Raw genomic sequence first — 16068 nt, forward strand, 5'->3', positions numbered from 1 at the left:
ATCACTCTTGGCATTGTTAAAACGGTTGTTGATCTTCTTGTGTATCACTCTTGGCATTGTTAAAACGGTTGTTGATCTACTTGTGTATCACTCTTGGCATTGTTAAAACGGTTGTTGATCTACTTGTGTATCACTCTTGGCATTGTTAAAACGGTTGTTGATCTACTTGTGTATCACTCTTGGCATTGTTAAAACGGTTGTTGATCTACTTGTGTATCACTCTTGGCATTTTTAAAACGGTTGTTGATCTTCTTGTGTATCACTCTTGGCATTGTTAAAACGGTTGTTGATCTTCTTGTGTATCACTCTTGGCATTGTTAAAACGGTTGTTGATCTTCTTGTGTATCACTTTTGGCATTGTTAAAACGGTTGTTGATCTTCTTGTGTATCACTCTTGGCATTGTTAAAACGGCTGTTGATCCACGCTAATTGCTGAATGCCCGTGATTATTACGAATAAAAAAAAAATCATTACATTTCTGACAACCCATGCGTTTATTTATTTTTTTATACCTGACAATTCGTGGCAGAATTCCATGTATAGAAATAATTTTAAATTTTTTTATTTCTGACGGCCATCTCTTCAGACTGGTACAATTTTTCCTGGTACAAGTTTTATAATTATTTTCCTTGTACATGTGTACTACCCGCCTCACTAGAAAATGTGTACTACCCGCCTCACTAGAAAATGTGTACTACCCGCCTCACTAGAAAATGTGTACTACCCGCCTCACTAGAAAATTTCGGTTCTGAGACGAGTGATACCTAATGATCTTTAATAATATTACACAGTAAATAAAAATTAACAAATATTTTTACGTCAAAAGAATGTGTATAGTCATTTTTTACGGTATTCTGTGCACGACACTAAACTATGTAAAATTTAACAGTTTTGAATAACCAATGATAAACATTAATGATAGGCGGCGGTAACTCTCGGTCAATCTAAAGAGACTGTACATAGACTTAACCACCGTTTCATTTATACAGCAGGCGAAACAACTCGGCCTTAGAGTTTACATAATTAATTTGGTGAATGTAATTATCCATATCTGTATCATACGTTATGGGTGATTGTTAATTTATTTATATTGGTTTATACTTATTTGACAATAATCCAGTTAATACACGAATAGGTACATAAAGTAACAAAGAATACTCACAATATCTATGTAGGTAAAAATAACTAATAATGAATTTTACAAATAGGGTCAAGAGACACAAGAGAAACAAAGAGAGACACAAGTAACGCATAATATAATTAGCTCAATAATTGTTACATATTTTTTTTAGCAAAAACAGGATTTTTTTCTGAATGCGTATAAATTATCGACAAAAATGTCTACTTTTGCACATGATATAGTCGACACATTTGGGTCAGAGGGCTAAAATAGACGATATTATTTTTTATTATTGTAGAAAGCAATTACTTTGTGGTTTGACATATTAATAAAATAAAACGATTATTTTGTATAAAACCACGATTTTTTATCAATTTATTGACCGACCGGTTTTGTTTAGCTCAAACATCACCGGGAGTATTAATTTACACCCTGATGATGTTTGAGCTATACCAAACCGGTAGATCAATAAATTAATTTAAAAAATCGCGGTTTTAAACCAAATAATTGTTTTATTTTATTATATATTATTTTTAAATGTATTCAGATGAAACATGCCATAGCGTGTTAAATGGAAATTGGGGAAATTTCTTTCAATATTGCTTTTGGACAATGAAGTATCAAGATGACCGTGAATTTTATTATTAGATCAATCATTTTTTTCTGATTTTAAGTATATTAATCTTGAAGTATTCGAGACGTACGTATTGTTAATTGAATAAAGACGTCACACTAGGTATTCATTAAGTAATGAAGATTGTGATAAGCCAATCTAACACAATGCACCATTAAATCGAGCGATCAAGTAGTATATTGATGTTTGAACCTACCTTATATTGCAACCAGAATATGAATAGAAACCATGGTTCCATGCTAAATCAACACAGTGACTATTCAACACACTTTTGAAAAGTGATATAAAGTCATTGAAAACGATGAAGATTTTTTTTTAACCTAACCTAACCTAATTAACCCAGTTAATAAAGTTTTTGTTTCATCACTTTCCATGATTTTATATAACTTTTTAAAGATGTGATGAATTATCATTTTAATGATTTATCCGGTTACCAGAAACCATACATCATGATATAGCAATAAGCCAAAATATATAGTGGTAGCACCCAGTTTAAACACATCTTTTGGACAGAGAAATATTAAATTCTATGCTAAGAAATTATACAATGCTCTACCAAATCAAACAAAAAATAACGGAAATGGATATTGTGATGTATGGTAAAAAGGTTGAGTATTTAAGCGATATATAGCGCTAGTCATGAAGCTTACTCCAGAGTCCGTCAGATGTCGTTAGAGTGTAAAAAGTACTTGTGAGATGATTTTGACAGGGAACAAGCTTCTCAAACCAGAGAATTACCAACCCTCAACAGTGTAGCTAAATTCAGACCTTTTTATTGTAACTTAAATAAACACAATTATAAGAAGAACCTTTTACTTTCAACAAAGAGTTCCCAATACCGAAATCTGCATAGTATCGCAGATATAACAGATATATTTAAAACAAAAGTAAAAACATGGCTGAGAGAACAAAGTGATATTCAACTTACAAACATTATGAAGACGATGTAAAGACAACATGAAATTAATACAAAAATTTAAAAACTACAGGCCGCCTCACAACAGGAAACCCTAGTGAGGACTACCTAAATCATGTTCAAACTTTGTAATTGCAACTAATGAAAAAAATAATAAAAAAGTAACGGTTTCTTCAAATATTATCAACGAATGGAAATATTTTATCTCAATTGATTTTAATATCCTGAACTCGATAGGTACAACATTCTTACGCAAGGGAGTTTTTGCAGTAAAATACGATATAATATGGAGGCCTAAACAAACATTGACAAAGAATAAAATATATATACTAAATACGGAATGGCTATCAATAATAATAGTACGTCAGAGGGTTTACGTCCTTGGGTTTAAGTCCTTGTCAATTGTATTTCTGTAAATATTATTAGACCACTATCATAATAATATGAAATAAATACATTCGTATGTATTTGTCTACATTTATCCACTAGAACGATTTTTGGCCAAGTAGGTATGTAAAAACGTTTTGAGCGATCGCTTGCTATGAAAGTTTATATAACCTTAAAAATGGTGAAAATGAGGTGAAAATGAGTTGAATTCGTTGGATTTAAACCACATTTTTCCAGTGTACATATGTTTCCATATTGATATTTAGAGGAATGATATTAATTAAATGGAATGGCCAAATCTAAAACCGTACACTTGACGCTCTGGATTAAATATGCAAATAAACATGTTCAAAGATTCTGGTCATTGTTTATTGCAGAGGGCAAAAAGGTTATAATAATTTTGTTGTATTGCTTAGTATTGTATGTAATGCTGGCCACAGATAATACCTAATTACACTAAAACACTAGTGCCACTTACTGAAAAGCGTACCGGACTCGTCTACCAAAAATAATGGCATTCGAGAATTTATTTGAATAAAATATAACGTTACAAAATCATTGCTAAAAGACTTTAATATTATTGTACAGTTGCGTTTAGTGGCTGGGAACGCCGACAAGACGAAAGTTTCACAATCACAATCCGCGGCAAGTAACAGTAAGTAAGTGTCAACGAGGACCAAGTTTCCCATTAGGATTGAAGCAGTTGCGCGGCGCGGCGGTGCGTTCACGGAGGCACAATAAGGGTGGCTTCTCAATAAATAGGGGTCGCAAGCACAATACGCGTCATTTGGCACAACTTGAAAGTGAAATCGCACAACTTTATTCTTTCAAATGGTTAAGTAGCCAAAGTTATTTCGTATTCTTCAAGTTAACTATTGTAAAAAGGTGGCTGTGAGCCCGCTTTCAAGGGAGAACTAAATAAAGTACTACAAATAACGTTCCGACCCAGCATTCCGGATTTATACTAATTTTTTCACTTGAACACTCTTAAAAAAATACTTGTTATTTTTTAAGATAATCACTATACATTTACCTAGTCGAAAAAGTAATTATATCAAATTCCCTGAAAATTATAAAAAAACACATTTGGTTCTGATTTGAGATTTTCAACGGTAATTTATTTTTGGGGTATTATGCTGTGTTGCGCTTCCTCTATCTGCCATAATGCTGTTCGAAACGTTGACTAAAGAGGGAGGAAGCTCAATACGGCATAATACCCAAAAAATAAATCACTGCAACAATTGGTTCTGTTATTTAACGGTTATGTTACGGGTAAGAAAAAAATATTGTGTTTCTTTAAATGCTTCCTTAGACATTTCTAAAAAGTTATTTGCTCTACTTTAAATTTCACCTACTAATAATATTTTTTTTTAACTAGCGCGCTCCCTCTAACATTCATACATATCTCCCTTTCAAACCATTCTCTTATTTTTTAACGCTTACTATGGAATCTTAAGAAAGATTCAAAGTAGAACATTAAAAAATAAAAAATCCTTAATCCATTAAAGGAAAATCAGAACGATTTGAACCTTTTCGTCTTTTTGCTAGTGGTATTTTGTTGATTTGGTAATTAAGCATTATGGAATAATTTCTTAATTAATAGGTATGTAAATATTACCTAGGATAACGTTTACACGTTACACGTTACAACGTTTACACGTTATTACAATCAATAACAACCCAATTTTCAAATGCAAATAATATAACGACTTTTCGTGAGTTTAAATACATAACATGCTTACTGCTGAGAAACTACAAAATTGCTTGAACTTTTAATAGGAGATACGAAATATGTAAAGGAAATATTCATAATTGAAATGTACTGTCTTGTAGAATGCACTTCGCGCTCCGGAGAAGGAGCGAAAAGCTTATTAGCATCGAATGCAAACTTTATATAAAACCTTTAAGTGTGGAATAATGAAAATGGTGCAGCTAGAATGGCGGATACCAATGAGCTGAATACCAAGTAGCAAGTACATCTCGGCAGAGAAAGTATGAATATTCGTTTACTTAGGCGAACACCTGAAATAATTTGAAGATTTCTCTTGGGTAATCAAAACAACGGATATCAGCTGGTGGAAATTGTAAAAAAAAACGTCGCATCTGCAGCAATAATAACAATCAAAAACGCTGATATCAGAAGTGCAACTAGAACCACGGATCAAAGATTTAATGCTTCACCTAAAATCTTTGTAAAATTCAAGGACACGAAAAAAAAATATTCTTCCAACTAAAAAAAAGGAAACTTGATTTACTAAAAAAGTTAACCAACGAAAAAATATACATCGGGGAAGTAATAAGTCACTATTGAAAGGAGATACTATGGTAAACCAAACAATTGGCGAATAAAAAAAGTATTAATACGTATGGTTTAAAATGGGAAAATAATGGTTCGTAAAGGTCAAGACCAAAAAATCATAGATATAAATTATCTAGATGACTTGGATAAATCAATCTAACAAAATGCCTAACTAAACCAACCGTACTCAATAATCCTAAAATGTATAAGGAAACAATGACTTCAAATGAACCAGATAAACTGTTAACTCTGAAAAACAATTTCAATGTATTAAATAAAAATGTATGAAGCATCAACAAAAACTTTGATGAACTTCAAATCCTAATTAAGAATCTAAAAAATAATCTATATTATTAAGTTCTGAAAGTATTTTAGTTTTTATTTTATTATTGTGACAGCTGGTTCGGCGTTCAAGACCACTTTCAAACTGTGGTAAGGTCGCGTTGAACGACTTATTTAAATGATTCTATTTCTATTTCAATTTGTATGATGTCTAAAATAATTTACCATCTGTTAAACCGATTTACTGAGAAAGTAATTGTGACTATTGATTCTCTATTTGGTGGAGTACATATTAAATGGTAATGTTTTCCTAATTTTTTAATAATGACGTGAATGCTATCAGCTATCATGTGTAATATTGTTTAGGTCTCGTGAACATACGGATAATTGGGAAAGGATTGTTTTCCTTGCTTTATATTACATTAATCAATGTTATATCAGGATCATTCGTTTATTGATTTCAATAAAATTTTATCTAAGACCCTTTATTTCTACATTTAAGGGTTTAGGTCCGCTGCTGTCAAGCGGATCGTGATAATTCTTTCTTAATCTTATTTATAAAGGTATTCATTCAGAATTTCACATTTCTACAAAACATATCTTAGGAGCTTTGTAATGAATTGAAGATTACAGTTTTATGAAAGCTCTATAATAAATCCATTCGGAAATGTAAAGCTCTTATGTAACGATATTACATATTTTCATAGAAATGTCGCTTTTGCGAATTAAATTTTACTTCCTACCAAGATTTGTCATTTATGTTTTCCATGAGTACGTTTAAGGAAACTTTGGCGGGATTAGCACAAAAACACCAGAAATATTAAATCTTCCGGTCAAAATGATTTAATTTGATTAAATTCTTTTTATTGTTATTCTCTCAACCCTTTCCTGCAGTTTATCAAAACCGCCATATGACGCTAGTTAAATGCGAGCTGATTAGAAATGTAAGCACGATATTTTTCAATTTCCAATGCAATTTAATGACAAGCTTGGAAAAATAATGTCGGTTCGTTGCATGTTAAGAAGATAAAACCGCTTGGCAGGATAATACAGTACCGCAGTTTGTTCTAGGTGTCCGGACTTAGCGATTCAACCTCGTGTAATGTTTCAATACAAGTAGCCACTCGATATTAAACACCAACAACGTGTAATCTTACCTAGAAAAACTGGATACGAACGTTGGCATTTTTTAAAATAGTAGTCAAAGGTTAATAATAAATATTTCAAATTTTAAAACATATTCAGATGGTGTCATGTGTACAGTTATTGTATCAAACACAATAAAATAAAAATAAGAGTTGGAGTTAGTTGTTTAAACCTGACGTCTTCATCAAGTCGGCAATCAGCATAGTTTTGAGGTTTTTCATACTTGAGCGGTCCTCTTTAAAGTTTTTCAGCATGTCAGGTACCATTCTAATTCTCAACAAATCAGTTCCAATTTTGAAATGCACAATTTTTATTATTTTAGAATTTTCCAAACAAACACTTCTATTTTGAAAACTAAACTTATAAAAAAGCAAAAGAGTTCGTTGAACCGGAATTACAGACAGAGGTACAACTGAAATTAGATTATTATCAGAATCTTAAAATTTTCTCAGTACGATCAATTCTGTGGTATAAAATTATATTTCAGCATATGAATAGCCATATATACATAAATAGACTGAACCACACTTACAATACTCGTTTTACGTTAAATGAAGGACTAATTGTACCTAAGCATTTAAACAAATATGGACAAATAACACTGGACTACATGATACCTAGTTGCTTATATGTTACCTGCTGAAATAAAAAAATGTAAAAAAAAATATTGTGTTGAAAAATTGGCTCACTGAAAGAAATAGTTTGTATTAGAGTCTAATACACACTATTGGTAGATACTATCACAGTTGTGTATATGTTTTTATATTTTTAAAACAAATTGTTATTTTTTATTGTTATCACTGTTGTCATTAAGTAAAATAAGTTTCATCTTTTTTAAATATTTTTTATGTGAAAAGTTGCCATCGACAAACTACTGAAAAGTAGTTTATTGGAACTTTTCTGTATTTTATTTTATTATTTACTGTAATATATATTTTTGTCTTGCTTTTTTAAACAAATAAAAAAATAATAAAAAAAGTAATAATAACTGAGTTTTTCTCTCTATTTACCTATCATGTACCTCACATTGTTTAATCTCTTCTATACAAAATATAAACAAAAATACAACAGTGGATTACACCCTCTTCTGGATATTGTTCAGTAAAGGTTCAAATATCAATATCTGCATCATACGAGAAGACTTAACAGCTTCTAAAAGCATAAAATAAAAGCATTTCGGAATAAAAACGGCGTAAAAATGCAATAAAACGCTACATTTATGCGCTTGTTGCAACGGCATATCTTATTCCTCTTTGACGGAATGGAATGCCTCTATTTTAGATGCAAAATGTTTTTGAGCACGGTACCTCGGGGAATGTATCGTTTCATGAAAGCAATAATGCTGTACCCCCACTAAAGAGTGAAACATGCTCTTAAAACTTTATTTCACAGGATTGTTAATGAATTATTATTTTTTTTTTTTTTTTTTTCTTTATTCATGAAATATTAATGTGTACAGTTTTTACATGCTTTTCGACTACCACACTAGACACACGCCCGTATTATGGTAGTCGAAATTTATATACATAGGTTTATATAATTATATAAATGTAATATTTGATAACTTGTTAATCTAAGTATTTTTTTTCTTACATGCAATGTATGTGTATAATAGGTGACACTTTTACTGGTTCCCAGTTCAGTAGATTGCTCAAGTGTACATCAACCGTATTTTAAACTGTTGATATTAATGAGATAAAATGAACACAATCAGCAAATAAATAGGTTACTTTACTTGTTAAAATAATGAAAATAAAGTAGAAATTATGAAAATGAACTTGTTGAAATAATGAAAATAAAGATTAATTAATTAATTATTAAACTTTTTTCTTTACAGAATTGAATGAAAAACAAAAATGACTAATAAAGAAAATGAGCTTAATTTAATGATGGCAGGCATTCCTTGAAAAAGTTCCTTCCCTTTATAAATAACCAATTTTGAACACTTATGACATACAAATTGTGAGTTTTTGATTTTCTGATATCAATACTCAGCGAGTTGAATATTTTGGGAGCAATATAAGAAAACTGCCGCTGGGCGAAAACTGTTTTCGTTTGGGGAATTTTACATTTTAGGTGTGACGAGTAACGGGTGTTAATTTTTTTTTGTGTTTTATTCACCAAGTCATTTTTCCGTATGTATATGAGAATGGTCTTAACATATAATTGTCGAATATCTAATATTCTGAGTTTTCTAAAAAGTGGTTCTGATGGGTTTGTTGGCTTACATTTGAATATTATCCTTAGTAACAGTTTTTGAATTAAAACCATGGGATGAAGAATCGTTTTTGCACAACCTCCCCATCCCACTATACCATATGTAGTAATTGATTGAAAAAGTGCAAAGTATACACATCTTAGTGTTTGTAGGTTAAGGATAGATCTGAGAGAGTAGAAAATGTAGCATAATTTGCGAAGCCTTTTTGTTGTAGAATTTATATGGGCCTCCCATCGCAGTTGATTGTCTATAATGACCCCCAAGTACTTAATTTCGTTTGATATTATAAGGTTATCGCATGAACAATTTTTGTGAGGTGATGTAGCCATGTTGAAGTTCTGTGAACATGAATGTATGGTAAGTTTATGATAGTTTTGAGGGAGATTAGGTTTGCGTATGGAAAAAAGTAAGTATTTAGTTTTCTCAATATTTAGAGTGAGGAGGTTGGAATCTAACCAGTGTTTTATTTCATGTATACCATGATTTGCTTTTTCAAATGTTGAATTCAAATTTTCATCTGCAAATATGATAACCGTATCATCGGCAAAAGATATTATAGTGCCACCAGTATCCAAATTGCATAACGAGTTAATGTATATTAGAAACAGAAGTGGGCCCAACACACTGCCTTGGGGCACGCCATATGTGATTGGCAAACTTGTACTTCTATACTCTTTAGCGGAGTTAATAATAGTTGACTGGGACCTATTTGTTAGATAGCTCTTAAACCATTTAAGAGGAACACCTTTTATTCCTATCTGTGAGAGTTTTTTCAAAAGTATGCGATGAGATACAGTGTCAAAGGCTTTAGCCAGATCCAAGAATACAGCGAGGGGCTTGCGACTTTTATCGAGGTTATCAGAAATTAATTTAGTAAAAGCTGCAATTGCATCTGATGCACTAAGACCTTTGCGGAAGCCGTATTGGTTTTTTGACAGGATTTTATTTTCTTCGAGAAACTTGTAGAGCCTTTGTTTTACTGTTTTTTCGATTATTTTAGAGATTGGACTCAGTAGAGATATTGGTCTATAGTTATTGACGGTTGATCTGTCCCCTGATTTAAAGATAGGAATAATTGTTGAATGTTTTAGAGTGTTTGGGAAAAGGCCAGTTCGAAAACTTAGATTTGTGATGTATACAAGGGGCTTAGCAATGATTGGTTTAAGGTGTTTAATTAGTTTAGTGGATATATTGTCAACTCCCGTGGAGTGTGTATTTTTGAGTGAATTGATGATTTCAGTGATTTCTTGTTCTGTTGTTAGTGTGAGATTGAAAGGGTCATAACTCAGATTATCGAGAAAGATAGTATTTGCAAGATTATTTTCAGACTTGCTATTTCTTTTTAAAATATTATTTGCTAGATCCGATCCGATTGTAGAGAAGAATTGGTTGAAGTGATTTGCGATTGTTTCTGAATTTTCGGTTGCATTTAGTGTTTTATTTGTGATGGTTATTTTATTTATGGGTGTGGTAATTTTGTCGGTGTAGCATATTTCTTTGACAATGTTCCAGATTTTTTTATTATCATTCGCAGCTTCCTCTATCTGTTTCCTATAATAATCTTCTCTGGCCGTACAGGTTATTTTTTTACAGGCATTTCTGTATCTTTTATAAAATAAGAGAGATGCGTAGTCAGTGGGGTTATTTTTACAATATTTATGAAGTTTATCACGTTTGCGGATACAGTGTAAAATACCAGTAGTTATCCAAGGTTTTAGTTTAATTGTACGACTACTTTGATTGTTGTGTGTGTGGGATGTGGCATTTTTCAGATGCTTATGTAGGATGTTGATGAGAGATTCACACGCTAAGTTTGGATCGCTAATTTTGTAGAAATTTGACCAGTTTTCATTGGAAACCAGTTTGAAGAGAGTGTCATAAGAAATTTTCTTTAGTTGTATAGTGGATGCTGGTAATTTTTGAATTTTATGAGAAATGGAGGTGATAGTAGCGTAGTGATTTGTCACAGTGCACTGATATATGAGAGATTTGATATTTAGCTTACATTTGACAAAGACGTGGTCTATGCAACTGGCGGATAACTCTGAGACACGAGTAGGGGCTGTAATAGCTGGGATAAATCCTTGAAGAGTTAATAAATTTATGTAGTCGTTTGCTTGGGGATGCATTGTATTTATAATATTAATATTTAGGTCACCAATAATTAGAACATTTTCATGATCTCTAATACATGCCAGAAACTGATTAAGCGAGTTTAAAAATGGTGTTATATTGGAAGTGCTCGGTGATCGGTATATAGTTAGAACAGTAACGCTATTTTCTATTTCAAGTTTAAGACAATTTGAGTGAGTTATTGTGATTTCCTTTATAGAGTATTGTATATGATTTTTTATGTATATAATAACGCCATCATTTTGTAATTGGTTATTCTGAGTACTGTATTGATTATAGTTTTTTATGTTTTTAGGAATATAGTTATCTCTGATCCAGCATTCGCTCAGAATAATCAAGTCAAAGTCTGAGTCAAGTTCTGTAAGTAGTATCATTAGTTCATTGAAATTTTTGTTCATGCTTCTGATATTCATGGAAAATATTTTTAGGTTGGATTTATTTAGGGTTTTTTGAACTTCTACAGAACTACTTGTTTCGATACATGGAATCTGCGACAAATTGTCTAAAATATTATTTATATTATCTTCCATTTTTTTAAATTGGTGTAGGGTGTTGGTAGCTAAACTTTGGATGAAGACTAGAAGCTGAACAAAACTTGGCGAGCAATTTAGAAAACAAGTTGTATGTAGAGTTTTTACTGTTGGCAATGTTAGAAAATAATGTTGATGTTTCAAAGCAATAGAAATAGGAATAGTATCTTTTACCGGATTCTTGATTCTGACACTAGTACAATATATGTGATACCTCAAAACAAGTACAATAAAAAAATAATAATACGATACAATAAAAGTTTTACACATGATAATTTTAGAACTATAATTGTGATGAATTTGGTGAGAGTAGTGCCAGTGTCTCCGCATTAGAAACAAGAATTGCAGGTGTTCCGATATCTCTACGTACGTAGATCTGCCCTGATTTGATCCACGAATACTTAAAAAAAATTTCCTTTGTAGCTTTGCGGGCCAAGTACCACAAGTGGTTAGCACGAAATGTCAGGTGTTCCGCAACGTAGACTGGTGAGCTTGGTCCGGCAATCCCTAAGTTCAGAGTGTTGAGCTTCTCCTCGGGACTGGATGCTTGTTTGTGGAAGGCTTTTATATCCGATAGTAATTGTTCTCGATCGCGATTCGAGGTCAGTTTAAAAACAATAGGTCCATTTTTGTGTTTTTGTGTCCTGTAGGACGCTTCAATGTTTGAAGTATTTACTTTTGATTGAATGGTTTGGCATATATTGTGGAATATATTTTTCAAACTTTCTCCCTTTATTTCGGGTATTCCCCTCACCTCTATATTTTTGGCTCTTGCCGACCTTTCGACATTTTCAAGCTGGCCTTCTAGTAGGTCAATTCGGGATTCTAAAGAGGAATTTTGTTTTGTTAACACCATATTTTTATCTTCTAACTCCCGCACGCGGAGGAGAATATCTTCATACTGCTTTCTCATGAAGGTTATTGTATCCAGTATTTTATTATTTTGTAAAATGATTGCATTTTGACTTTTCAGGATTTCGCTGTTCTCCGATCCAATGGGTTTATCACAACTGATATCGTAAACCGGTGACTGCGCCTGGGAAGAAGTGCCAACCGCTACGGTTGCGCACTTCTTGCATTTAATTTGAGTGCGCCGTTCCATTGTCAGTCGTCGATAAGCGGTTTCTGTGATTCCACCGCAGAGAAGATGGTATGCTCCTTTACATACTAGGCATACAAATGTAGTTCCCGTCGATTCGGGACATGCTAAGCAGTTAGGCATAGTTAGAAGATTTTTAATATTTTTAATTTATTCAATTTTCGATGGATTCTCTGGGCCTTGAACGCGCCCCGCAACTTAACAGTCGTGCGTTAGAGATTAAATAAAATAAAAATAAAATATAAAATTTTTAGTTGGTTTGGTTGGGGCTCGAACGTACGCCGTTGATATAACTTTCAGCGTGACCGATTTATCCACTGAACCACTTCCGAGTTATGAGTAGGCGAGATAATAGATTTTCATATATTGTAATTCAGCTTGAGAGATGACAGTGCTGTTTTTGCTAAATCTTTCACTTTCAATATTTGATAGTTTTACTTTTATATTAATAGAATTGGATTTAAAAATTTTTTTTTTTTTTAAACTGGGTGATTTAACACTGTTACACTTAGCAAAAAACAAAATTGAGCACTTTTGATGTAGTTTGAACGTAATCTTGAAAACAATTAATTTTGACAGTTCCGTATTATTTAAATTCGTACACTTTTAATGGAATGCAATGCAGAATTTAACTTATTAATCACGTAGATTGTGGATTTTTAAAGTCTTTATTGTTTGATCACTTAAATATATAGGTTTGATTACTTTTTACTGCAATTTTTATAAATTTAACAGAGCTCAGCAGTTGTTGACAATAGCGTGCACTTGTCTCGGTATGTATGAATGTACAAATTAAAGAATTTCTTTGTGAATTTAGTACGAACGCATACATTTGTATAAATCTATATTTTGAACATACTTTTATAAAGGTACCTACCTACACAAAGTGCGATAATTAATTTTTTTTTTTTTTTTTTTTTAACATTAATTTTTAAAAAGAAAGACAAACATCCCCGGGTTACGAATAACCTGACAATATTTGAAAATCTCCAATTACCACGACAGTAAGCTAAAAATGTTGCTTGTGTTGTGATGGAGGACTTAGCCAGCCGAGGAATTGAACACACTACGCCTGAGTGGGACACTAGCGCGATGTCAACTAGGCCACCTACTAAGCAACTACATAAAGAAATGGAATGCTAATAAATATAACCACAGGCCAATGTTGTGTACTGATACATGAATGTGATAGTGTATGCGTGAAAGCTTCCTGTTACTAATACAGTTAGAGGATCGCATCGCGCAACTAAGTAATGCAAGTTCTTTTTTATTAATAACTGTTTAAAAAATACGAATTAAAGTATTTAAATCACAGTTATTTTCACTAGGTATTCCTGTTCTGAGGCAGACGATTGGTGTATGGGTGTTACATCATGATTTCCTCATCTACATGTATGTTAATTTTGACAAGATAAAAAAATCTTAATATTTGTTGACTGTAAGTTGTGTTGATGTTACTTCATAATTTTAATGATTTCCGCGCCTTTAGTTGAACTTTTTTAACGTCCATTTCATTTGGAAGGGCGTTATGTAGTTTCGTAGCAAAGAAATTGAGGTGATTTTTCTCACGGAAACGGCGCTATACAAATAATCCAACCATTATAAAATACATCAATTTCACTGTAGTAAGCTAACAAGAAAATAATAGCATGAAAACCTTAAAACAATGGTTTGATACAAAACTTTTCTCATTGAACTCTAACAAAACATACTACAAAACACTAAAATAATTTTATAAGCAATAATTATTAGCCTGAAACACTCATCCACATTGAAAAATCTCCTGATAAAAGATACATGACGCCAACGGGACTTGAACCCGTGTCCTTTCGATTTCGGGTCGACAGCTCTGACCACTGAGCTATGGCGGCTTATCTCTTATCCGCGAAATAATTCAATATATACTAGTTGTTACATTTTTTCACATGAAACAACCAACTTTATTTTTTATGAGAAAGGCATTGTAAGTGCTAACCCTCTCACTAGATGGCGTCGAGATTTTTCAATGTGGATGAGTGTTTCAGGCTAATAATTATTGCTTATAAAATAATTGTTACCCTTTGGCGCTATGCATAAAAAATCTTGTCTTAAAACATTAGTTTACCAAAAAAATAGTAACTTAAATAATTATAAAAAATTACAAATCTAATAAAAACAAATGTATCCAAGGCTGTTCAATATTTAACTCAGTAACAGAAATTAAATATCTCGGAGTGATAATAGAACAACATATGAAGTGGAAGAGCCATATCTGTGAATTGGTTAAACGTATCAGAAAGTGTGTAAATATATTCATAATATTAAGAAATATTTTAAAACTCAGTAACCTAAAAAGAGTGTACTACGAACTAATCCAGTCATTAATTCAACATGGAATTATTGGATGGGGAGGTTCATACAATAATATCCTAACCCCGATCAAAGTGGTCCAGAAGCTAATCATCAAAGTTATTCTAAAGAAACCCTCCACATATCCAACAGAAACGCTATTCGCTGATTTCGGGATGCTTCGAGTAGAGGATATATATTTTCAAGAATAATATTTTGCGTATGCGTAAAGCATGCATAACTAGGAGATCTTCTTCGCATCGTTTTCGAAACGTAGTTGTTTTACAATGATTTTCGTATTAGAACTATACAATCACAGGCTGTCAACATAGACTGCTTGTAGCAGTCAGTATATTCCTTACATTAAAAATATTATTGTATTACGATCGCAGCGTCTGAGTAACTGTGCAATAACATAACCAACGCACGACAATGAACAACCTACAAAAAAACCTTGTGAACATCTCAGTACAGGTTCTGCTAGTGAGGTGTTCACAAAATACTTTAATATCTAAATCATTAACATTACTCATCATTCTTACTTTATTATAACATTAAACAAAACATATGTAAATACAATATCAAAGTGATTATATCATTATTGTAATTGGAATAATTAAAATGTAAAATAAATACAATATAAATAATTAAATAAATAAAAAAAATTCTAGGGCCCATTATTCCACGAAGATTCTATTACCAAAGTTTTTTGGTCACAGGGGTAGAGATAGAGCAGTTTTTTGTCTGTTACAGCAATACGCTTCATGTGACGAAGTTATGAGTAAAATCCCAACAAACACCCGCTTCCTAAAGCGAAATGAGAGGCACCACTCAGCCGAGACAATGATTGATCTGGCTTCAGTTTCGATTCTGATCGAAGTTCAGGCCTTCCGCCTCCGTGCCGGGAGAGAAGATGACGCGCAGGTGTTTCATATATTTAAAATATTGCCGTGATGTGATGTCAAACATCGTGCGA

At 32.3% G+C, this 16068-nt stretch overlaps 1 protein-coding gene and 1 non-coding gene across 2 annotated transcripts in view; both read right to left on the reverse strand.

Annotated features, from left to right (window-relative positions):
- Window positions 1-16068, reverse strand: part of ttv (exostosin glycosyltransferase 1 ttv) — a 481148-nt gene that overhangs the window by 31409 nt on the left and 433671 nt on the right. The window lies entirely within an intron of this gene.
- TRNAS-CGA (transfer RNA serine (anticodon CGA)) lies at window positions 14563-14635 on the reverse strand. Its single transcript has one exon. It is a non-coding gene; the product is annotated as a tRNA-Ser (tRNA).

The sequence above is a fragment of the Hesperophylax consimilis genome, chromosome 3 (assembly GCF_061612785.1).
Source record: "Hesperophylax consimilis isolate HC1 chromosome 3, BYU_Hcon_1.0, whole genome shotgun sequence".
Lineage (NCBI taxonomy): Eukaryota > Metazoa > Arthropoda > Insecta > Trichoptera > Limnephilidae > Hesperophylax > Hesperophylax consimilis.